At 47.8% G+C, this 23,872-nt stretch overlaps 1 protein-coding gene across 10 annotated transcripts in view; it reads left to right on the forward strand.

Moving 5' to 3' along the window:
* Nucleotides 1-507: 507 nt before the first annotated feature.
* The window catches only part of SLC8A3 (solute carrier family 8 member A3), a 168,138-nt gene continuing 144,773 nt past the window's right edge, over nucleotides 508-23,872 (forward strand). For 6 of the 10 annotated variants that reach the window (XM_070377640.1, XM_070377649.1, XM_070377641.1 and 3 more), the window contains exon 1: nucleotides 695-1,512. The gene's annotated coding sequence lies outside the window, so the exon portion shown is untranslated. The other 4 variants (XM_070377637.1, XM_070377636.1, XM_070377638.1 and 1 more) reach the window with 4 other exon arrangements.

Here is a 23,872-nt window from a genome sequence, read left to right on the forward strand (position 1 = left end):
AACCCCATTCTTAGGAGAGGCTTGCCCACCCCTCAGGCCTCCAGGACCAACCCTGACAAATATAGCAGAAATTACAGGCATCTGATTTCAGGCTACGTGTGTACACTTCGTGTAAGCCAAGCCCCAAACCCTAGTTCTGTTGCTGCATCAAAGGATCATCTCTCTTCCAGACTCCAGGCCCAGAAGAAGCAGCAATTTGGGATACAGCCCCCTCGTATTTTTAGCCTTGAAAACCCCAAAGCCAACATACCAGCGCTCACCCAAGCGTCTGTCACAAACTGTTGTTTGATTTGGGTTGAGAAAATGACAGACTGAGTCCTACACCAAGAACAGAAGGGGGAAAAAAAAAAGAGGGGAGAAAGGGAGTTTTCTTTTCCCTCCACTGCTAACCTCCATCCCCCCTCAACTCCTCCCCTAGGCCTGGGTGGACCCTGCCTGGTTAATCGTCCCCTGCTATATTTAAAAACCACAGATGTGTTTGGTGGAGACTTAATTTCGGGATTGCAGGCAGCGTCTCCTGAGGACAAGGGGAAAGCCGGTGCTGCGCGCCCGCCTGCCCTCCCTCCCCGCTGCTGCCCGGAGCTCTGGACTCCGCGGAATCCAGGTCAGGACGCGCCGCCGTCTTGGAACTGCCGCTGGCGAGGAGGCGCCCGGCGCCAGGCTGCAAAGATTGGGTGGGTGGCCTCGGGCTACGGGTTCCGTCTGCATTCGGTCCTGGGGGCTCTCGGGATGCGAGAGGCGGACTCGGCTCCCCGCTGCTGGTCGGAAAGCTCTCTGAAAATCACCTCCATCGGCGCGCGAGGATAAATATGCGCTGCTAGTCATGCCGTGATAGGGTGACGTTGGGTTTTGGAGGCTTGGAGATTGGCTTTTTGATTTGGCTTCCTCCTGCAGCTTAATGGGCAAAGCTCTCGGCTCGCCCAGAAACCAGACCCTCCGCGCGTCCCCTCCGCCCGCGGCGAGGCCGAGACGAGTCCCGCGGTGACGGCGTGCTAGGGGGAGAGCCGGCGCGCTCCCAGCCCCGGGAAAGCCCCGGCGACGCAGACTGCAAGTCCGGGGTCCTCGGAGCCGCCAGGGCACGCCGGGCCGCTCGCCTTCTTGCCCCCTCCCGGCAGGGATCCCCTTGCTGCGGGCGGCCGGGACTCCGGGCCTCTCCAGGGCTTTAGTCCGAGCCCGCGCCCGAGTCGGGGTTTCCCAGGGGTCTACGGAGGCGTGCTCCCTGCTCCTTAAACCGGTGCCGAGGGACCCCTCCCCAGGCCCCCTGCTCCGGCCCTAGCCCTCGCCCTCCGGATGCGCTGCCCCAAGGCTCCCTGAAAGCTGGCAGCCCACGAGCCCGGCGGGCGGGAGGCGGCGGCGAACTGACATGCCCCGGACGCGGCTGCGGCCGGCGGGCAGCCCGCTGGGGCGATGAGCCGCTGCGGCCGGTGAGGAGCCGGGCGGCGGGGCATCGCGCACCTTTCTCACCCACCCCCCCTCACTTGCCCACTCCGCCCGAGAGATCGAGAGGAAACGGTGAGTGAAGGGCTGAGCCTCCTGCCCTTCCCCCTCAACCGGCGGCAGAGGCCGGGGAGGCAGAGGTCGGGCGGGGGCGGCGGGGGTTGGTGGTGATGGAGGGGGTGGGTTTGGGGATGTCCCCGTGAGGGTTCCGGCTTGTGAATAACGGTGTTAATTAAGTTCTTTCTCGAGATCATTCACATGAACTGCTTTCCTGCGGGTCTAGTGTCAGAAGAGGTGGCGGGGGAGGGTGCCGCGGAAAGTGTACTGGGATGCAGGCGGTGCTGGGAGGTGGGGTGGGGGGCGTACTGGCAGACTGAGTGCCTCCTGGGAGGTGCGGTGGTAGGTGGGTGGGTGGGTGGGGGGGGGCGCGGTGCAGAGATGCCTGGGCTGGTCGCGGGTTTGTCGGGTTACGGACGGGTGCTCATTAGGGAGGCTGAGCGCCGTGTTCCGTGCTGGATGCCTGTATGCATGTGTGTGCCTGGGCTGTGCCAACGAGTGTTGTGCTCCCGGGGTGGCGAGCGCCCGTGGGGTTTGGGGGCTGCGAGGGGAGCGCGTTACCCACTCGGCGCGCGCCCGCCTGTACGCACGCCCGCGCGCACCCCAACCTCGGGACTCCACCGCCGCGGGTCGGGAACTGCAGCCCCGGCGCACCAGCCCGCGGCGGCCAAGGGGGCGGGGAGAAGGAGGGCTTCTCCCGACCGGTGTTCTCCCGTCCGCGGTGGTCTGGGCGGGCCGGGGCCAGGTGGAGAGACGTGAAGTGTGTAACTCTGCCCCCTCCCCAACCCGCCTCCTCGCCGCCCCACCCCCACCCCCGCTCGCCCACACACCCCTCACCGCCACCACCACACACATGCACACACGCACACAGCCACAGGCCTTCATTCAGAGGCTGGCCTGCTCCTGCAAGACCCTGCCTGACCTGCTCCGAGGACCTGAGCCACTGGGGAGACGAAGAAAGCGATATGTTTCCGGAGGGGAAAAAAGCGATTTTCCCCCGCCTCTTTATTCACTGTGTTTTATTTTTAACTGTGGAGGGAGAGGGTGGGGGTTAAATAGAACAAACGCCTTTAATGCAGTGCCATAAATTTACCCGCTCCCTGCCCGCCTGCCTGCCGCCTGTCTCTCTCTCCCTCTCTGTATCTCCTTGTCCGTCTCTCTCTCTCTCTCTCTGTCTGGCGCGCTCTCTCTCTGTCTGTCTTTGGCTCTGTCCCCTGGTGACTAAAAAACAAACCCCGAACGTTTGGTTGTTCGGGCTCCTGGGTAGAAAGATTGAAACTCCGGGTAGTTTGTCAGAAGGGCAGGCCGCAGCTGGGAGCAGGGCCGCGCGCTCTTGAGTGGCCGAGAAACACCCCAGGCGGAGGGAGCTGTGGGTACGTGATAGGAGCACATCCGGCCTGCTGGTGGGGGCCTCGTGGCGACCTGGTGACTCGCAGCCGTGTGTGATTAATCTTCCGCAGCTGTTGTGCCCCGTCCACTTGAGCTGAGCTCTTGTTTACCTCGATTTTCAAATATAGCTGCTGCACCCTGCTTCTCCCTGACGGAGGGAGATCCAAGATCCGCTCAGGCCCTCCCTCCCGCCGGCTCTTCTTCCTGCGGGCCTTGCGGGGTCCGAGTTTGAGAGGAGCCCGCGCCTTCCTGCCGTGCGAGGATCAGAGCTGGGGGTAGCTGTGGTCTCCCAACCCCTCACCGCCATCTGCAATTCCCCTTTGCAGTTTGCACATGCAAGTCCACTCCACGGTTACCTGTTCCTTTAAATAAAATATAGATATGGGGTTGAGAAGAAGCAGGTGGGACCTAAATTTGGTTGAAGTGATTCTCAGACTTCATGAAGATGGGAAGGCTGTTTAGGTGGTTTCCTCTACCTGGGAATGCTTTCTTGCTTTTCCAACACTTCGTCCTTGTCTAATGTACTCCTATTTATCTTTCTGTCCTTAGTTCATTGGTGACTTTCTCAAGGAAGCTTTCCCTACCTTCCCTAAGCCAGATTCCTTTATTTTACACTCCTAACTTGAACCTATTATTTTGAAGTAATTTAAAGATTCACGTTCAATGTATTTATGTGATTGAGCAAGGCCAGTCACGCCTCTGGACAGCAAGCTGCATGAAGGGAGGAAAGAGAGCTGGTGTTTATTCATCTTGTATCCCCAGGACCTGGCAGTGTGCCTGGCATAGAGAAACTACTCCATCCGTGCTGAGTGAATGAATGGAACTAGGAGGAATAAGTTACCTCTTCTCTGATCTCTACTTTGGCATCTCTTGCAGAAGGGCTACAGTCCTTCCCAGGTGGCGCCAGTGGTGAAGAACCCATCTGCCAATGCAGGAAAGGAGAGAAGATGCAGGTTTGATCCCTGGGTTGGGAAGATCCAACCCTAGATCCCCTAGAGAAGGGCATGGCAACCCCCTGCAATATTCTTGCCTGGAGAATCCCATGGACAGAGGAGCCTGGCGGGCTACAGTCTATGGGGTCACAAAGAGTCGGACACCGCTGAAGTGACTGAGCATGCACACGAATGGCCCTGCAGAGCCTCCTGGTCAGAGAAGGAAGAATAGGGCCAGCAAACTGACCCTGTAAAAAAACACCCCTGAAGCCAAGGGAGTGTCCCCCTGATCCAGCCCTGCCCTGTCCCGGTGCAAGGCGGCCCCTTGTACAGTCCCTGGTGTAGTTACTGGTATTGTCCATGGGTAGTCATTGTGGCAGAGAAGGCAATGGCACCCCACTCCAGTACTCTTGCCTGGAAAATCCCATGGGTGGAGGAGCCTGGTAGGCTGTAGTCCATGGGGTCGCTAGGAGTTGGACACGACTGAGTGACTTCACTTTCACTTTTCACTTTCATGCATTGGAGAAGGAAATGGCAACCCACTCCAGTGTTCTTGCCTGGAGAATCCCAGGGATGGAGGAGCCTGGTGGGCTGCGGTCTCTGGGGTCACACAGAGTCAGACACGACTGAAGCAACTTAGCAGCAGCAGCAGCAGCAGTCATTGTGGGCATTATTCCTCAGTCTCCCTGGTCCAGTCACTCACTGCCGACAATCTGGATTTGGAGGAATGTGTCACACAGCTTCTCTTCAAGCTACCAAGATTGGCTCAAAAGAGAAAATCACTCCCTTTGCACTCAAGCCTGGTTGCTTTGCTTGGAAGTTCAAACGTTTGATGAGTTTCAGAAATACATTTGACTCCAAAAAAGAAAGCCTTCATTGATTCAACCAATCAGTTATTTATTCAATAAATATTCAACAATCCCCTTGGCCAAGTTTGCTGGGTACAGAGGCAAATAAAATAGGATGTTTCCTTTCCACATAAACACACACTCATCCCAGCAGGGATAACCAACTAGTGAACACACAATTACCATTTAAACTGACTCCTGTCTGTGAAGGCTACATCCCAGGTGCAGTGAAAATGTAGGAAGATCACGTCTCTAGGGGGTCTTACGGAGAATTTCTAGGGATAGCTGATCCCAGAAAGGCTAGGAAGGAGCTGGCTTTGGTGAAAGTAGGGAGGGGAATGGTGGGGGGAGAAAGGTCTTTGAGTGAAAGGATCAGTATGTGCTGTGCTGTGCTTAGTTCAGTTCAGTTCAGTCGCTCAGTCATGTCCGACTCTTTGCAACCCCATGAATCTTAGCACGCCAGGCCTCCCTGTCCATCACCAACTCCCGGAGTTCACTCAGACTCACGTCCATTGAGTCAGTGATGCCATCCAGCCATCTCATCTTCTGTCGTCCCCTTCTCCTCCTGCCCCCAATCCCTCCCAGCATCAGAGTCTTTTCCAATGAGTCAACTCTTCACATGAGGTGGCCAAAGTACTGGAGTTTCAGCTTTAGCATCATTCCTTCCAAAGAAATCCCAGGGCTGATCTCCTTCAGAATGGACTGGTTGGATCTCCTTGCAGTCCAAGAGACTCTCAAGAGTCTTCTCCAACACCACAGTTCAAAAGCATCAATTCTTTGGCGCTCAGCCTTCTTCATAGTCCAACTCTCACATCCATACATGACCACAGGAAAAACCATAGCCTTGACTAGACGGACCTTTGTTGGCAAAGTAATGTCCCTGCTTTTCAATATGCTATCTAGGTTGGTCATAACTTTCCTTCCAAGGAGTAAGCATCTTTTAATTTCATGGCTGCAGTCACCATCTGCAGTGATTTTGAGCCCCCCAAAATAAAGTCTGACACTGTTTCCACTCTTTCCCCATCTATTTGCCATGAAGTGATGGGACCAGATGCCATGATTTTCGTTTTCTGAATGTTGAGCTTTAAGCCAACTTTTTCACTCTCCTCTTTCACTTTCATCAAGAGGCTTTTGAGTTCCTCTTCACTTTCTGCCATAAGGGTGGTGTCATCTGCATATCTGAGGTTATTGATATTTCTCCCGGCAACCTTGATTCCAGCTTGTGTTTCTTCCAGTCCAGCATTTCTCATGATGTACTCTGCATAGAAGTTAAATAAGCAGGGTGACAATATACAGCCTTGACGTACTCCTTTTCCTATTTGGAACCAGTCTGTCATTCCATGTCCAGTTCTAACTGTTGCTTCCTGACCTGCATACAAATTTCTCAAGAGGCAGGTCAGGTGGTCTGGTATTCCCATCTCTTTCAGAATTTTCCACAGTTTATTGTGATCCACACAGTCAAAGGCTTTGGCATAGTCAATAAAGCAGAAATAGATGTTTTTCTGGACTCTCTTGCTTTTTCCATGATCCAGCAATTTGATCATGGAAATTTGGCAATTTGATCTCTGGTTCCTCTGCCTTTTCTAAAACCAGCTTGAACATCTGGAAGTTCATAGTTCACGTAGTGCTGAAGCCTGGCTTGGAGAATTTTGAGCATTACCTTACTAGCATGTGAGATGAGTGCAATTACGTGGTAGTTTGAGCATTCTTTGGCATTGCCTTTCTTTGGGATTGGAATGAAAACTGACCTTTTCCAGTCCTGTGGCCACTGCTGAGTTTTCCAAATTTGCTGGCATGTTGAGTGCAGCACTTTCACAGCATCATCTTTCAGGATTTGAAATAGCTCAACTGGAATTCCATCACCTCCACTAGCTTTGTTCGTAGTGATGCTTTCTAAGGCCCACTTGACTTCACATTCCAGGATGTCTGGCTTTAGGTCAGTGATCACACCATCGTGATTATCTGGGTCGTGAAGATCTTTTTTTGTACAGTTCTTCTGTGTATTCTTGCCACCTCTTCTTAATATCTTCTGCCTCTGTTAGGTTCATACCATTTCTGTCCTTTATCGAGCCCATCTTTGCATGAAATATTCCCTTGGTATCTCTGATTTTCTTGACGAGATCTCTAGTCTTTCCCATTCTGTTGTTTTCCACGATTTCTTTGCACTGATCGCTGAGGAAGGCTTTCTTATCTCTTCTTGCTATTCTTTGGAACTCTGCATTCAGATGCTTATATCTTTCCTTTTTTCCTTTGCTTTTTGCTTCCCTTCTTTTCACAGCTATTTGTAAGGCCTCCCCAGACAGCTATTTTGCTTTTGAATTTCTTTTCCATGGGGATGGTCTTGATCCCTGTCTCCTGTACAATGTCACGAACCTCATTCCATAATTCATCAGGCACTCTATCTATCAGATCTAGGCCCTTAAATCTATTTCTCACTTCCACTGTATAATCATAAGGGATTTGATTTAGGTCATACCTGAATGGTCTAGTGGTTTTCCCTACTTTCTTCAATTTAAGTCTGAATTTGGCAATAAGGAGTTCATGATCTGAGCCACAGTCAGCTCCTGGTCTTGTTTTTGTTGACTGTATAGAGCTTCTCCATCTTTGGCTGCAAAGAATATAATCAATCTGATTTCAGTGTTGACCATCTGGTGATGTCCATGTGTAGAGTCTTCTCTTGTGTTGTTGGAAGAGGGTGTTTGTTATGACCAGTGCATTTTCTTGGCAAAACTCTATTAGTCTTTGTCCTGCTTCATTCTGTATTCCAAGGCCAAATTTGCCTGTTCCAGGTGTTTCTTGACTTCCTACTTTTGCATTCCAGTCCCCTAAAATGAAAAGGACATCTTTTTTGGGTGTTAGTTCTAAAAGGTCTTGTAGGTCTTCATAGAACCGTTCAACTTCATCTTCAGCGTTACTGGTTGGGGCATAGACTTGGATTACTGTGATATTGCTGTGCTCAATCATGTCCAACTCTTTGAAACCCCCTGGACTGTAGCCCACCAGGCTCTGTCCATGGGATTTCCCAGGACAGAATACTGGAGTGGGTTGCCATTTCCTACTCCAGGGGATCTTCCCCACCCAGAGATCGAACCTGCATCAGTCTCCTGCATTGCAGGCAGATTCTTTATTGCTGAGTGGTCAGGGAAGCCCTGAAGGGATCAGTATGCAAAGGCCTAAAGTGGACAAGAGCTCTTTCAAATGACTAAAGACTGAGGGTAAAGTTCAGAGAGATGAGTTTAGAGAAGTTCTAGGGGCCAGATCTTGAAGGACTTGTACTTCATGCTAAGGTTTTCCACTGAGTTTCCAGTGGGGACTTAGGAAGGTTTTCAGTGCTGAAGTGCATGGTCAGATCTGCGTTTTAGATAGTGCATCAAGACCAGAATGTAGCGAGAGGAAGCAGGGGACTATTGCAGAACCCTTGTGCGTTGTCATCCTGCTGGCCTAGGAGGGAGGGCTAGGGGGGTCCTCTTTCTGTTTCAGCATACAAACCAGAGCTGTCCTTCTAGGAAGGAATTTCCCTATTTTCTTTAATGAGATTGGTTTGTGTTCAGTTGTCTCTGTTTTTTTGGATGGGCACTCTAAACCCAACACTGGGTAGACCACTTCAAGAGAAAGGAAAAATGGCTCCAGCATGTCTAAGACACTCTTCCCAGTCAGCTGAGCTGCCCAGCAAGGTGGACCCCTAAAGATCTGAGATCTCTGGGTCCTGGGGAAGGTCTTGAGCAGGAAGGTCAGGGGTAAGAAGGATTGCAATCCATAGAGACTATTGAACAAGACATCTAGATAGGAAGAATCACATGTATATGTACATTTTTATAATATGAAGAGTTGCTGCTGCTGCTAGGTCGATTCAGTCATTTTCTGACTCTGTGCGACCCCATAGATGGCAGCCCACCAGGCTCCCCATCCCTGGGATTCTCCAGGCAAGAACACTGGAGTGGGTTGCCATTTCCTTCTCCAGTGCATGAAAGTGAAAAGTGAAAGTGAAGTCGCTGAGTCGTGTCCAACTCCTAGTGACCCCATGGACTGCAGCCCACCAGGCTCCTCTGCCCACAGGATTTTCCAGGCAAGAGTACTGGAGTGGGGTGCCATCGCCTTCTAGAGGCTAATTCCTGAATCAAGTGTATTTAGATGTGGTATACAGGGTCATGTCTACTAAGAAAACAGCTCTTGGAATGGGTCAGGTAGCATTTACTGCCTTGATGTCTGAATGACAAATAGTGCTTTCCTGGTTGTGTACAGGAATGCTGGGTCATGTTGGGACTGGATCCGGAAATGGGTCTGGAAACTGTATTCCTGCCCAGGCTTCTACATGGCAGTTTCCAAATCACTTGAGAGGAGAAGATGTCCAGGTTACACACCACTTTGTTCATCCTAGAGAATGAACCAAGTAGTGTGAGCTTGCACACTCTTCCTTTGCACCCTGATCTCCCAACTTTGTTCTCCACCCTTACTTGTCACTGGTCTCACAATTTAAAAGTTCTCCCTTCCCTTCCTGCCCAGTGTCCCTCCTGCCCTGCCTTCATCAGCCTGCCCTGAGCTCTTTCCTTTTGAGCACTGAATCCCCTCCATCTAATTGTAAGCATGCTCAACATCCTAGCAAGAATATCCCTTTGTTCACTTCCTCCCGTCATTTTCTCCTCCCATCTTGCTTTCCACACACTCTTGAAATTTTAGAGTAGACATCTGTTTCTATTTCCCCATCACTCATTCATTCACTTAGTCCCTTGCTTTCTCATTTTTTCCTACCTTCTGCCCAACTCTCACTCACCAAGGACTTCTCATTCCCCCAAATATAACTTATTCCTGATTTCCCCCAACCTCCATCAGAAAAAATTGATCATTAGCTCCGTGAAACTTCCCCCTCTTGACTTCTATCGCACAGAACCTCTCCAGGTTCCACTAGCTCTCTAGGTGGGCCCTCTTTCACTTCATCTCCAAGATCCTCTCCTCCCTCCCAGTTTTCTCCCACAGGTTTGCTGTCACACCTCAGGCTGCAAAAGTTACAGCCACTGTGTGTGATAAAGTGCTCCATTAAGATGGAAAAGGCATTAAATTTGTACTGTAAGATATTCTGGGGGCTTCCCTGGTAGCTCAGTCGGTAAAGAATCTGCCTGCAGTGCGGGAGACCCAGGTTCGATCCCTGGATTCGGAAGATCCCCTGGAGAAGGAAATGGCAAACCACTCCAGTATTCTTGCCTGGGAAATCCCATAGACAGAGGTGTCTGGCAGGCTATATAGTCCATGGGATTGCAAGAGTCCAACATGACTTAGCGACTAAACCACCACCAACCACCATAAGATATTCTGAGTGAGAGAATGAAAGAGAATACACTCACACAACTTTTATTACAGTATACTGTTATAATTGTTCTATTTTATTATTAGTTATTATTGCTAACCTATTTCAGTTCAGTTCAGTTCAGTTCAGTCGCTCAGTCACATCCAACTCTTTGTGACCCCCTGGACTGCAGCATGCCAGGCCTTGCTGTCCATCACCAACTCCCAGAGTTTACTCAAATTCATGTCCATTGAGTCGGTGATGCCATCCAACCATCTCATCCTCTGTCGTCCCCTTCTCCTTCCTCCTTCAATCTTTCTGGGCCTAATTTGGAAATTTAACTGTAAATGTGTATATACAGGGAAAAACATAGTATACATAGAATTAAGTACTATTTGCAATATCAGACATCCACTTGGGGGCCTTAGAATTTATCCCACACAGATAAAGGAGCACTATTGTGTTCCTTACATCTGTTCAGTCCATGCCTCTCTTCCCTATCCCTACTACCACGACCTCAGTATGGATTTGACAACCTCTAACATAATAATAATGATAATTATAATAGAAATTATTATTATAGCAGCCAACATTTGTATGTTTGCAACAGAGTAAAGCTACTGTATTCAAAGTGCCCAACATTGAGTTTTCCCACTCAGTCCTTACCGTACCTGAAAAAAAAAAAACTTTCTAAGCTATATTATTATGATGATACTATAAACAGTAACTTTCTAACATCTTCCCAACTTCATTCTTCCAGTCCTTCAATTCACTTTAGTGGCTATTATAAGATTGCCCTCCTAAAACCCTAGTCTAGGCTTGTCATTTTCCCACACAAAAGCCTTGAAGGGCCTCTCACTTTTTGCCCGAGTCCGACTCCTAATATTCAAGGTCCTCCTTGGCCTGCTTCACCACTCCACTTCTAGTCTCACTTCTTACAGTTCCCATGTGGGCACCTAAGTACTCTTGTCCTTTCTTCTTCTGCGCTTTTGTTCATGGTTTGCCCTTCACTAAGAATCCTACTGTTCTTCAGTTCAAATGCCTCTTTCTGATGGGAAGACTGTGAAGAAGCAGTCTCTTATTCTGAATTTTGATGACACAGCATCTGTTTTTCACAAGTCCCTTATATTTATTTAAATGCAGATTTTTTATTATTAAAAAATATATGTATTTTTCATCTTGAGACTCACCTTCTTCCTGGACCAAGTCCTTTCTCTCTCTCCCACTTCTTGTTGTATGGTACCTGAAACACAGTGGCTCATCAATGAAAAATGAATAACCTACCTCACTCTTGAGGCAGGTGGACTAAAAGCAAGAAAGAGAATCTGTCCTATTTATCATAAAAGGAGCCAGTGAAGGAATAAAAAAATCAACCCAGGAATGGGCAATGTGGTATCACAGAAGATGCATTGAACAAGTGGCAAGAACAGTATATTTTAGTTGTTATTTCTTCTGACAACTACAGGCAAAACCCTTTGCTGCTTTCTGGGCCTCACATTCCTTACCTTTAAAAAATGCTATGTTGGATGTGTTGACTTTTAATCTACTTCCCTGACAATTCTGTGTTCTGTGGGTCTGGTTCCACAGCTTATAGATCACCTCCTACTAAGAATGTTATTCATGCTGATCACATCTTTTGCTTCAGAGCTTTCCAGCTGCAATTTGAAGCCCCCAGTGTGTCTGTTATTACATTGGGTCTCTAGAGGTGAGATGAGCAGCCAACCCAACTATCTGGCTGTCTGGGCTACAAGGCATCCTGAGCTGCTTGAGGGTCTGGTGGCCTGAGCTTGGCCCTCCTGTGTGGAGTCCCTTCCCACTGCAACCCTCCAGGGCATTCTCAGAATCGGCCCCCAAATGCTCCAGACAGGTCAGTCTCAAGTCCTGTGCTTCTGCTTTTCCTTTTCCATCCAGGAAGGATGTATTTGGATCCATGTAGACTCTGTTGTGGAGAAGACAATGGCAACCCACTCCAGTACTCTTGCCTGGCAAATCCTATGGATGGAGGAGTGGGATTTGGTGGGCTGCAGTCCACGGGGTCGCTAGGAGTCGGACACGACTGAGCGACTTCACTTTCACTTTTCACTTTGATGCATTGGAGAAGGAAATGGCAACCCACTCCAGTGTTCTTGCCTGGAGAATCCCAGGGACAGGGGAGCCTGGTGGGCTGCCGTCGGTGGGATCGCACAGAGTCGGACACAACTGAAGCGACTTAGCAGCAGCAGCAGCAGACTCTGTTGAGAGTCCACCTGGAATCCCTTTGCCCAGCGGCTTTCCAAAGGTTCTGCTTACTTCCTATCATATCACTATACTCCCCCCTCTAGGATTCAGGAAGAATCACCTTGAGTCCGTGCCTTCCAGACTCTCAGGAGGAACTAATGGGGGAGTCAACTTCGAGGGGAATCATTAATGACCAGCCCGTGTGTGTGCTCTAAAGTAGAGGAAGAATGGGACTTCCCTGATGGTCTAGTGGTTAAGACTCCTCCTTTCCATCGCAGGGGGCAGTGGGTTCGATCCCTGGTCAGGTAGAGAGAGATCACGGCTCCCAAGACAGCAGCTGGATCTGCTGGAAGTCCTAGGAGTCTGCTCCTAGCGCCCTCTTGTGAAAGAAGGGCCCAGAACATCCCTGGAGTTGAGTGTACAAGAGACTCTCCCAGCCATGTATCAGAGAGACAACTCTGAGTGCTTGCCCGGGTCCATTTGCTCTTCCTTTGGGCACTGATATGATTTAATCCCATATTTTAACATTTAAAAATTAAGAGAACTAAATGCTATTAAAAAATAGATCAGTCTCCTGGAGAATGAGCTGAGGAAAAGGTACATAAAAGTACCAGCTTTTATGACCAGCTTTCCCTTCATGGGTAGGCAGTAGGGCAGAGGGATGTCAGCCCTCTCTCTGTGGATAATTCCAAAAGATAGAGCCCAAGTCATTTTCTCTGGGAACACATAAAGGTGGGAACGATACCCCTTCAGGCTGCTCTGGGCTTCTCACACCCCTGGCCCAGCCCTGATTTCCTTTCAGTAATAGGGAATGTTGTCTCTTGGTCTTTGCTGACATGATGCTTTTCCAGGTTGGTGGAGGGGGACCCCCTGAAAGCTGGAGGACCAAGGTTATGTTCTGACTCCGTTATTTCTTGGCTTAGAAACTCTAGGCAGCTAACTGAGCCTCTGTTTCTTCATCATTGTGAACATCCTCGTGAGGACTGAATGGGAGCAAGAAGGCCTTTGTCCACTGTTGGTACAGACCATCACTTGATATTTGTTGAGGGAATAGTGCACTATGAGTGTTGGCTATTATGAGGCCACACACTCTGGAGGAGAAGTAAGGTGCTCATGAGAGGACTAACGTAGGCAGAATGAAATGCGTTTAGAGACAGTCTCCCAACCGCCTTCCAAATACTTTGTGGTCCTGTTGGTGCTTTCAAATGAGCAGAACTGCCAGTTCTCTGAGATCATTGGTTGTAACCATTTACCTCTCTACCCCAAGGCTTCCCAGAAGCTTGATATCTCCTCTCACAGGTGCATCTTTCCAAAAACGCTTAGTCCTGCAGAGTGAGCACTGATCTCTTCGACAAATGCTGACACTCACTCTGCCAGGCTGCAGTCAAGCAGCCTGAGAATATCGTGGTGAGAAAAAAGATCAAGTTGTCTGCTCCCATGAAGTTTATATTGTATGATAAACCAGTAAACAAATAGAAAAGCAATGATTCCAGCCAGTGGGGTGCTCTGAAGAAAAGAAAAGAGTGGGAATTCCCTGATGGTCCAGTGGTTCAGACTCTGCACTTCCACTGCAGGGGGCACAATTCGATCCCTGGTCAGGGAACTGAGATCCTGCAAGCAGGATCAAGTTGTGAGCTTTCAAAGATGCAAACATGCATTCCATCAACATTAGGCATGAGTGAAATTGCAGCTTGCCCTCCATCTCCTATAGCTGAGGATCCTTCAGCTCTACCATCTCCCAGCTCTTCACCCTCCTCCAGTCAGTAATTCTTCTTGTCTGTTCACTTGATGCCAGCCCCTGTATGCCAGCTGTTGTACTGTACCCCTGTACTTTTCAAGGTACTGTACTGTAAGATTTTAAGTGTTGTTGCTTGTTTTTTAATGAATTATTTGTGTGAAAAGTTTTATAAACCTATTGCTGTGTAGTGCTGTATAGCCAGTTGTGTTCGTTGAGTACCTAGGCTAACTTTGTTGGACTTAGGAACAAATTGGACTTACAAATGCACTCTTGGAAAGGAACTCATTTGTATGTAAGGTACTTAACTGTATCTGATTTACATTTTAAAAAGATGGTAGTTGCTGTTTTTCTGGAGCACAGACTGTAACAGATGTGGCAAGATTGGCAGCTTTGCATTAGTCCAGGTAAAAGATATAATATTGAACCTCCAGTAGCTGGAAAAGAGTGTGACATACAGTTGGCACCCAATAAACGAGAACACATCCAAGATTCTGTGGACCAACTGAAAACAGAAGATTCTGATAGTGAAAGAGGGATGAAGAGACACTGGCACCAAACCGCATCAGGCACCATCGTCATCCCAGTAGTCCTGCAGGGTTTTTCCTGTAAGGATTTCCAGGACTGAAGAAATGTGAGCTGGAAAATTCGACAAAATTGGTCAGACTTAGATAGCTGTATAGCTTTAGGGACATCTGTGACTGTGAGACAGATGGAGCCAGGAGAATTAGGGGCTCTAGTGAAGAAGGCCCTAGAGCTCCAACAAAGGACCAGAATGCTCCTCAGTCTTGTCAAGGTAGTAACCATTTGTTGGCTCAATAGTCCAAACTGTTCTGAGTCTGGGCTTCCAAGTGGCACAGTGGTAAAGAACCTGCCTGCCGATGTAAGAGACGCAAAAGACACAGGTTTGATCTCTGGGTTGGAAAGATCTCTTGGAGTAGGAAATGACAACCTGCTCTGGTATTTTTGCCTGGAAAATTCCATGGACAGAGTAGCCTGGTGGGCTACAGTCTATTGGGTCACAATGAGTTGGACACAACTGAGCACACACACACACACACACACACACACACACACACACACACGCACACGTATTGATTCTACTTTTGAAAATGGTCTAAACCCTGCCTCCCCTCAGCAGGCCTGCTCTCGTTGCCTGTGTTCAGGTTCTGATCACATCTCACTCAAATACTTTGAGAGTCTCTGAACTGGTCTTCCTGCCCCTAGTCTTGCCCCACCTTCATTCACATATCTAGTTTCTGCATTGTTGTCAGTCTAGGTCTCCATCCAAAGGAAAAACAATGATCTTGTCCCTCCTGTGATTAAAAGACTCTCAGTACTTCCTTTGGAGAAGGAAATGGCAACCCACTCCAGTGTTCTTGCCTGGAGAATCCCAGGGACAGGGGAGCCTGCTGGGCTGCCGTCTACGGGGTTGCACAGAGTCAGACACGACTGAAGTGACTTAGCAGTAGCAGCAGTACTTCCTTATTACCACCAAGGTAACGACCAAATTCCTTGACTGGGCATACAAAGCCTTTCACAAACAATTCCTCACTGATTGCTGCAGCTTCTCTCAGCTCTCTCAAATGCCCTGCCCTTCAGACACCCTGCCCACCTTTCTTTAAACAGACATTGCTTGTTGAGGCTGACCTGCTCTTTAGCATGGCTTTCTCTTACCTATTTGAGGTGCAGTGGCTTTGACCCAGTTAACTCATGTTCATTCTTCAACTCCTAGATTCAAAGTTGCCTGGTCCATGAAGTGACCCTGCTGGTCCCAGGCAGCACTTGACCTTCCTTCCTCTGCCCTGTCTTGGCACATGCTTCCAAGTCTAGGACTTTCTTTTTCTTTTTTTGGTAATTTGGTTTTCTGTCACTGTTCTCCAGTGAAGTGTGTGGTCCTCAGGGGGGATTACATATTTGTTCATATAACTCAAATTAGAAAAACCTTGCTCACAGCATCCCTAACAGATGGGATGCTCCATTTGAACACTGCCAAGAGTGGGAGAAATCACTAGCTATTATGCCTTCTATTTTTGTACATTTATTCATGGATCTATTCATTCACTAAGTATATACTGAGCACCCACTCTATGCCAGGCACTGATATAGATGGCAGGGATACAGAAATACCAAACAGATAAAAATTGCTACCCTCTAGGAACTTTTATTCTAAGTTCTTTTGAATGTGCAAAAAAAGAGTTGGGTACCTTCTCATCTGATTCAGTGGAAGTCGACCTGTACCACACGGACTCAGTTTCATACCTGTGCATGCATGTATACGTGAATAAATGAATCACGGAGCAAACAAAGATGGCGTGAGGAAAACATGGAGAAGTCAACATAAGATACCATCCATGAAAAGGAAAATACTTTGAAACATGTCTTGCTGAAAATGGGATGAGCAGCTTCATTTTCCTGTGTGGATAAGGGAACTCTGGGTCTTCTCTGTTTCTTCAGTAAAAGTGTAGATTAAGCTAACAGCAGGTTTAGGGAGAGACAGTGGGGAAATCTACTTCTATGGGTAGGGAGTTGATGCTCTTTGTCATTGGCAGGGTATGAAAGGAAGTTAGAGTCCAGGAGGGTGGATGTTTGTCTAGTGTATAGAAAGGCTTTGTGGTACACCCACTTATGAGTCAACTCATGATACACTAAGAGTCCTTCTTTTGGTTCAGAGAAATTCCGTAATGGTTGGAATCCCTGAGATGCAAATGTCTTTCATAGTTAGTCTGTGTTCCTTTTATTCTCTCCCAGGATTCTCAACCTTGGCTGTACCTCTAAATCAACTAAGGAACTTTTAAAAAGTCTAAATATTGAGACTTCACTCCCAGAGAGTCCAAAACTTAGGTCTGGAGTAAGATCCAGATACCTATATTTTTCAGAGCTCCAAAGTTATTCTAATGCACAGCCCTCTTTAGCGTGTGACCCTGGTTCCATTATTGCCTCCAATGTGGGGGATGACTTACATGCAGATGTAGATCCAACAGCTGGAGAAGCAGAACTTAAATTAGGTGAGCAAGGCCCTTTCTTCCTTTCACTCTGGTCCCCTTGCATGCTTTGTGATTCTCCAGATCTGTGAAGGACTCATAGACAGCAAAGTCCTCTGGCCTCTAGAGAGTGTGGTAAACCTTTGAGTAGAATCAACAAGCCTTGGAATCATAGAATTTTGGAGGCAGGGAGGATATTAGAGATCAGATCCAACCTCTTAGCCCTCTGAACTGAGTGTGATAACTTGCTAGAAAAGAAAAGTCCCTATATTGAGGGGGAATCCCTCAGGGAGTTTCTCTAAGTGTGTAGGAGATGGACATGCAGACAGATCAGCCCAGGTTAATGTGATGATGTGTGACAAGTGCTTTAGTGGTCATCAAAGGGCTAGAGGAACACAGGGGAGAAAATGACTCAGTTGGAAGGTAGAGGAAGAGGGTGTTATCAGGGAAGGCTTCCCAGAGGAGTAGAGATTTCCAGGGCTGTAGGTTCTTGACTTGAGGGCTCCAGATTCCGATCCTGTTTTTCCACCTTCACTTTTAGACTTTGGCATTTGACACACCAAGTTTCATAGCTCAGCTGTGCTACTCAGCTAGTGGACCTGGGTAAATTAGTAATCTTTGGGCCCAAGTCTCCTCATCTCTAAAACAGTTAACGCTAACTAAATCATTGTGGGATCCTTAGGTCTTACACAGAAGCTATAGAAATGCCTGATGCAGTGCCACCCATAGAGTAAAGAATACTTAATGAAGAGATAGGATTGTTGTGATCATTTTAAAGTCCTTTATTTATATACAGCATGAGGAGATTGAGGCTTGCTGGTGCTTCCTCTTTGTGTGTGGCAGTGCCTAGGAGAAGGCCAGCTGGGTTTTATGAAGTTATCATATGACTTGGATGCCATTAAGGGTTTGGAGGCTTTGAGGAAGGCAAAATGTGACAATTGCATGGGAACAGAGAAGCAAGAATCGTGGAATATCAACCACACATACTACTGCAAGGTCCTCGATATCATAAAACCGTGATGTATTGCAGCCACTGTCCGTAAGGTTAGAGGCAGCGGTGCAGTGACCAACTTGAGAGCTTAGAGCAGAACAAGAAAAAGAGTAACTTCCCATGACATCGTCATAGTATCATGCCCATAATTCCTTGTTTGTCTCTATCCTTCGTTAGAAGAAAATGTCAAATGGTTGGGGATGTGGTGTAGCACTTTCACGGGTGTATGCTCAGTCACAAGCGCAGTGCTTGGTTCACAATGGGCATTCAAAAAGCAGTTGTTTAAAAAATGAGTTTGATGCAAGGTGCTTTTGGTAAAGCCAGATTGTAGGCTCTCCTTGCCTTTGGGGGCCCTCCTTTCCTACCGTGCTCCCTTAATCTCTTCTCTTCTGACATCTCCGGGGGAGTGGCTGGCTCTCACACTGCTCTGGGCCGACCTAACTGAAATATGTGCCTTCACTTCTTTGCCTGTTGTGGAGATGGACCTGCCTGCCATCAAAGCATTTTTGACTCAAAGCAACTATGGAGATTATCCAACCCCACATGGATTTTCTGGATGAGGAAGCTGATGCCGTTAAGAGTTCTCTAACTCTTTGAAGTCTCATAGCTTGTTGAGGCAGAGCTAGGAAGAAAGTTCTTGCCTCTTGCTTTCAGATTTGGGGCTCTTCTACTGTTTCAGGCTGCCTTGGAGTACGTCCCATCTCCAAGTTCATAGTGAGGGCTCCATATCCAGAAAAACTCACCCTCCCTTCCCCAGGCCCTTTGCTTTTCAAAGGGCTACCCAAACCCAAAGCATCTACCTAGCATGGTGGTTAATGCCAAGTACTGTAGAGTCAGACTGCCAGAATTCAAGAGCTTATTTGTCTACTTACCATGCGACTTCACTTTCACTTTTCACTTTCATGCATTGGAGAAGGAAATGGCAACCCACTCCAGTATTCTTGCCTGGAGAATCCCAGGGACAGAGGAGCCTAGTGGGCTGCCGTCTATGGGGTGGCACAGAGTTGGACACCACTGATGCAACTTAGCAGCAGCAGCAGCAACCATGATTTGGGCAAATTCTTTAACCTTTGTAAATTCAAATTTGCTTATCCCCTGGAGAAGGGAATGGCTATCCATTCCAGTATTCTTGCTTGGAGAATCCAATGGACAGAAAAGCCTGGTAGGCTACAGTCCATGGGGTTGCAAAGAGTTGGACACGACTGAGCAACTAACACTTTCACTTTCAAAATGGGCGTGACGATAATACTAACTTTTTTTACTTGGAATATTCAAAGCTATCATAATGGACGAAAAGCAGCATCCTTACATTTTCTTCCTTAGATCCAAGTTCCGATTGTGGCAGCCAAACTACCTAAGTAGCCGAGGTTGCGTCTTTCCTACTTGAGTGCCGGAAATTTAGTTCCTGTGTTCCTGGGAGAGCTTTGCCATGGAGAGGACTCTGCAGGCTCTCAGCCCCTGTAGGCAGAGGAAGTCCAGGAGAAGATGCAGTGTTCTTGGACTCGGATGGCACTTCAGATCCAGTGCAGCCTGGCTGCACCTAAAACTTTAATGTAAATTGGCTGTGACGTCTGTGCAGGGGCCCAGATTTAGAAGCAGAGCAGGATGCGTCTACCCAGGCTGGTGACAGACCCGGAGCAGTGTTCCCATTGGAGAAAGTGGAGGGCGTAGCAAGAGGGAGAATTTGCTCAGTCTGGCCTGGTGGCTCTGTTTTATTAATGATCTGGAAGAGCAGAGGAAAGTGACTTTAATTAAATTTGCCAGTGATATTAAAAGATGTCAGGAGCCACTGCTGAGGACACAGACACCTTGCAGATGGCCCTGGGGGGTTTAGGAAAATAATCCAGGGAAAAAATGAGAGGCCGTGGGCTGAGCTGAGGGGTCAGAGGGTCATCACATGCAGAATGTACCCTCGGCCCACCCTCTTTATCTGTATCTGTTCTATTTCCAATAGATTTCTGACTGATCTTCCTGCTTTGGTTTTGTCCCACTTACAGCCACCCTAAAACCTATCTAGCCAAATTGGTTTTTCTGGAATACCATGTCATTCTCTGTTCAAAATCCTATCATTGGCTTTTCACTGCCCTTAGGATAAAATCCCATCTTCTCAGCCTGGCATATAAGACTTGCCATGAATTGGGTCCTCCCTCTGTGTCCAGCCTCTTCTGTCCCTCCTGCCTCACACTCATTTGCCTGTAATCCTATGTATACAGAGGGCTTTCCTGCCCCACGTCTTTGCTTCGGCTGTTCTCTTTGACTCAGATGCCCTTCCCATGTTCTTTCTTTTTTTTTTCTCTGTCTTTCTTCTTCTTTTTTTAACTAAAGTGCAGTCATGCTTGAAGCCTCATTTCAGGGATCACCTCCTTCAGAACGCCTCCCTGAATCCCCGAGTTGGCTCGGTGCCCTGCTTGTGTTCGGCAGCACTCAGCCCACACCTTCGCTGGTGATAGTAGGAGTGCCTGTGTGTGCATCTCTCCACCCCTGCTCAGTGGTGCCTTGGAGGGAAAACCCGGTATCATAGTTTATTTTGTCCAGCGACCTCTAGGACAGGCCTGGCAAATCACAGGCACTTGTTAATGTTTGTCCAACTGAACTGATAGAAGGAGAATATTTGGGTGGGAGATGGCCTTGGGCGATCAGGACACCTCAGGAAACCTGGGGAGCAGTCAACTCAACCAAATGGTTGGCTCTCCTGTGAGAGTACGTAGGGCAGCCAGATTGCTTCTAAGACCACAGAAGACTGGAAGCTGACTGGGGCTCGTGGGTGTTCTGCAACAAATTGGGACATCCTCGTAAGGTGGAGTGATTGGGACCATCAACTTTATGTCATCTCTATGTGAGCTCTGGTTCTGCTACTTCTTTGCTTTATACTTGGAGTAAATGACTCAAATGACTTAACTAAGACTCAGTTTCCCAAAATGTAAAATAGGGATTAAAATAGTACTGATCTCTAACAACAACTAATAGTGTTGTTATGAAGATGAAATAATACATTCAAACTTTATGCACACAATATCTGCTTTTAAGCATTATTTACTGTCACTAATATCTTTCTTGTTTCGGGCAGTTCTGGGGATCTCAAGCTGGGTCACCTCCATGAGTATGGCTTAGGACTGATTAAGAGCCTTCTGGAAACATCAAAGATCAGTTGGGTCTCTAAGGGAGTGCAGTGAACCACCCAGGAGGTAGGGATCTGTCTCAATCTGTGTCTGGGGCTGGAGTTATGGCAAAAAATGACCATTGGCTTGTTCATCAGAGACATCCCCTCTCCCTCTAACTTCTCAGGCAGAAACCATCTCCTGGCAGAGCTGGAGAGAACAACTAGGCATCCCCCGGTGGTTTTTCACCTTCAGTTCTAACAACTTAGTGCAGACAATCCCTAACCACTTTCTTGCCTTGTTTTCTTTTATTGGTTCCTTCAGTTCATCTGTTGTCTCAGGGAACAGTCTTTCTAAACTGACCTCTGATTATGACCATGTGATAGCACAGTCCCCATAAAAACCTGTTGCCACAAGTGTCTGTGGGACAGAATAAAGACCATGATCCTCCTTAATTGTCCCGGTGGGTATGAGCAGTCGGAGTCCTCGTCCCCCGTCGATCAGGAAAACACTACTACCTGAGTGTCCCCTGTCCCCTACTGCAGCAGGCCAGCCTCTTCCCTAACCTGTGGGTAGCCCACCCCTTTGGGCTTGGCCAGTTGTGCAGCTGCCACTGCCTGTCACCATGCTGGCTATTGATCAAAGAGCTGCTCCAGCTGTGCCCACCAGCTGTCTCCTCCTGCGTGGGGCTCATCAGAATTCACAAAATATTGGGTTTTCAGAGATCAAGGCAAGAAGCCAAGATCCATGTCTGTCCACAATTCTCCAGGTAGGTGAGTGCTAACCCTAAGAATAGGGTCTCTGTGCACATCGCAGGCTATGGGGGCATTTTCAGTCTTTGAATATGGATGCCGATCACCTTCAGCCTCTCTGCTCCTCTACAGTCGATGTCATAGCCTTTTCTCCCCCAAGTGAGGTCAAAGCCCCAAGCACCTGCTGGGGTGACCCCTGGTACCTGGACTAGTGGGGATTATGGGCCTCAGCAGTTGGCTCCCGTTCTGAGGAATACAAAACCAAGTTAATCCACAGAGCCCTTTGGGAGGAGGGCCTTCAGGATTATCATATGCACCAGGGTGTGTCCCAGGGGGAACTTCTCTTTGAGTACAAGCCTTGGCAATTGAAAGAGGTCCTAAGTAGCCTCTAAAATCTAGTGTGGATTTGTCTACGAGACCTATTTTTTTCTAAATGGCTACGATTCAGATTGTAAAATGACTTTTAAGAAGGCTGATTTCTGAGTGTGTTAGTCTGCTCAGGCTGCCCTAACAAAATACCATAGACTGAGTGGTTTAAACAACGGAGATTTGTCAGGAGGCTGGGATTCCAAAATCAAGATACTGACAATTTGATTTCTGGAAAGAGGTCTCTCCCAGGCTTGCAGATGACTGCTTTCTCCCTATGTCCTCACAAAATGGAGCGCTCTCTCTTTCTTTTTCTCTCTCTTGTCTTCTTAAATGCCAACAAGCCTATTGGATTAGAACCCCACTCTTATGACTTCATTTAGCCTTAATTACCTCCTAACAGTTCTATCTCCAAGTAGAGTCACATCGTGGATTAGGGCTTCAACATAGGAATTGGCAGGGGGATTGTACAATTCCGTCCATAGCAGTGAGGAAGCTTCCCTACTGCCACATTTATTTATTCCAAAACATACATTTACTGAGCACCTACGAACTACCTACTAAGGATACCATGATAAACAGAATAGGCATAGTCTTTGCCTTTTTGTCATAGCTTAATGGATGAGTTAGTCATCAATCATATAATCCCACAAATACCTATGTAATTTCAAAATTTTGTAAGTGCCATGAAAAAAATTAAAGGAAAGGAGTTGACCATTTTAGGGTGAAGGAAAGTTTTTGTGAGAAAGTGACATTCAAGCTGAGAGCTAAAGCATTGTTACAAGTGGGGGTGCAAAGAAGAAATGATATTTTTGGTCATGGGTCATGTTATGGGCAAAGGTCCTGAGGTGGAAAATAAGATGGTGTACTCCAGGACCTGATGGAAAGGCCATCACTGCAGAAATGCAGTGAGAGGGACAGTGGCAAGAGATGAGGGGGACGAGGAAGAAGGTAGCTCGCGCGAGGCTCAGCAGGTCATGGTGAGGATGCAGGTCTTTATATTGAAAGTGAGGGGGAACAGGATGCTTGGGGCTGGTGCACTGGGATGACCCAGAGGGACGGTATGGGGAGGGAGGCAGGAGGGGGTTTCAGGATTGGGAACACATGTACACCCATGGCTGATTCATGTTGATGTATGGCAAAACCAATACAATATTGTAAAGTAGTTAGCCTCTAATTAAAATAAATAAATTTAAATTTTAAAAAAAAAGGAAGAAAAAAAAAAGAAAGAAAGTGAGGGGGAAATGCCGAAAGGCTTCAAATAGGGGAGAAGGAGCATAGGCTTTTTTTGTTTTGTTTTGTTTTAAGATGACTATGGCTATAAGAGAAGATGGAATAGAAAAAGGTCAGAGTTGGAGTGAGTTCAGTGAGGAGGTGACTGAGTAAATTCATCAGGTGAAAAGTCATGGGCCGTGATGGTGGTGAGAGAGATGGGGAGGAAAGTTGATGGAACTCTGTGTTGGACTGGAGAGAGACAGGCTCGCAAACAGGCAGCGGTTTCCAGGCTGAGAAACGGGGTGGATGGAAGTGCTATTTTCTGAGATGGGGACAGCAGGGAAGGAGGAGGAGCAAGTAGAGAATAGCAGCATTCTTCCATTACTAACAGTACTCCTACATGCTTGTAACAGAGGTGGAAGCACGGGCAAGTTGTTTCTCTTTAAGGCATTCAGTAGTTATTTGCAGTCTCGTTCCATCTGAATGAGACAATGGGTAGAAAGATAACTGTAGTTTCAGCTGAATTTCTTCCATTCTTCTGAACTCATGTTCACCTTTTAGTGTCTTGAG

Source organism: Bos mutus, chromosome 10, assembly GCF_027580195.1.
Source record: "Bos mutus isolate GX-2022 chromosome 10, NWIPB_WYAK_1.1, whole genome shotgun sequence".
NCBI lineage: Eukaryota > Metazoa > Chordata > Mammalia > Artiodactyla > Bovidae > Bos > Bos mutus.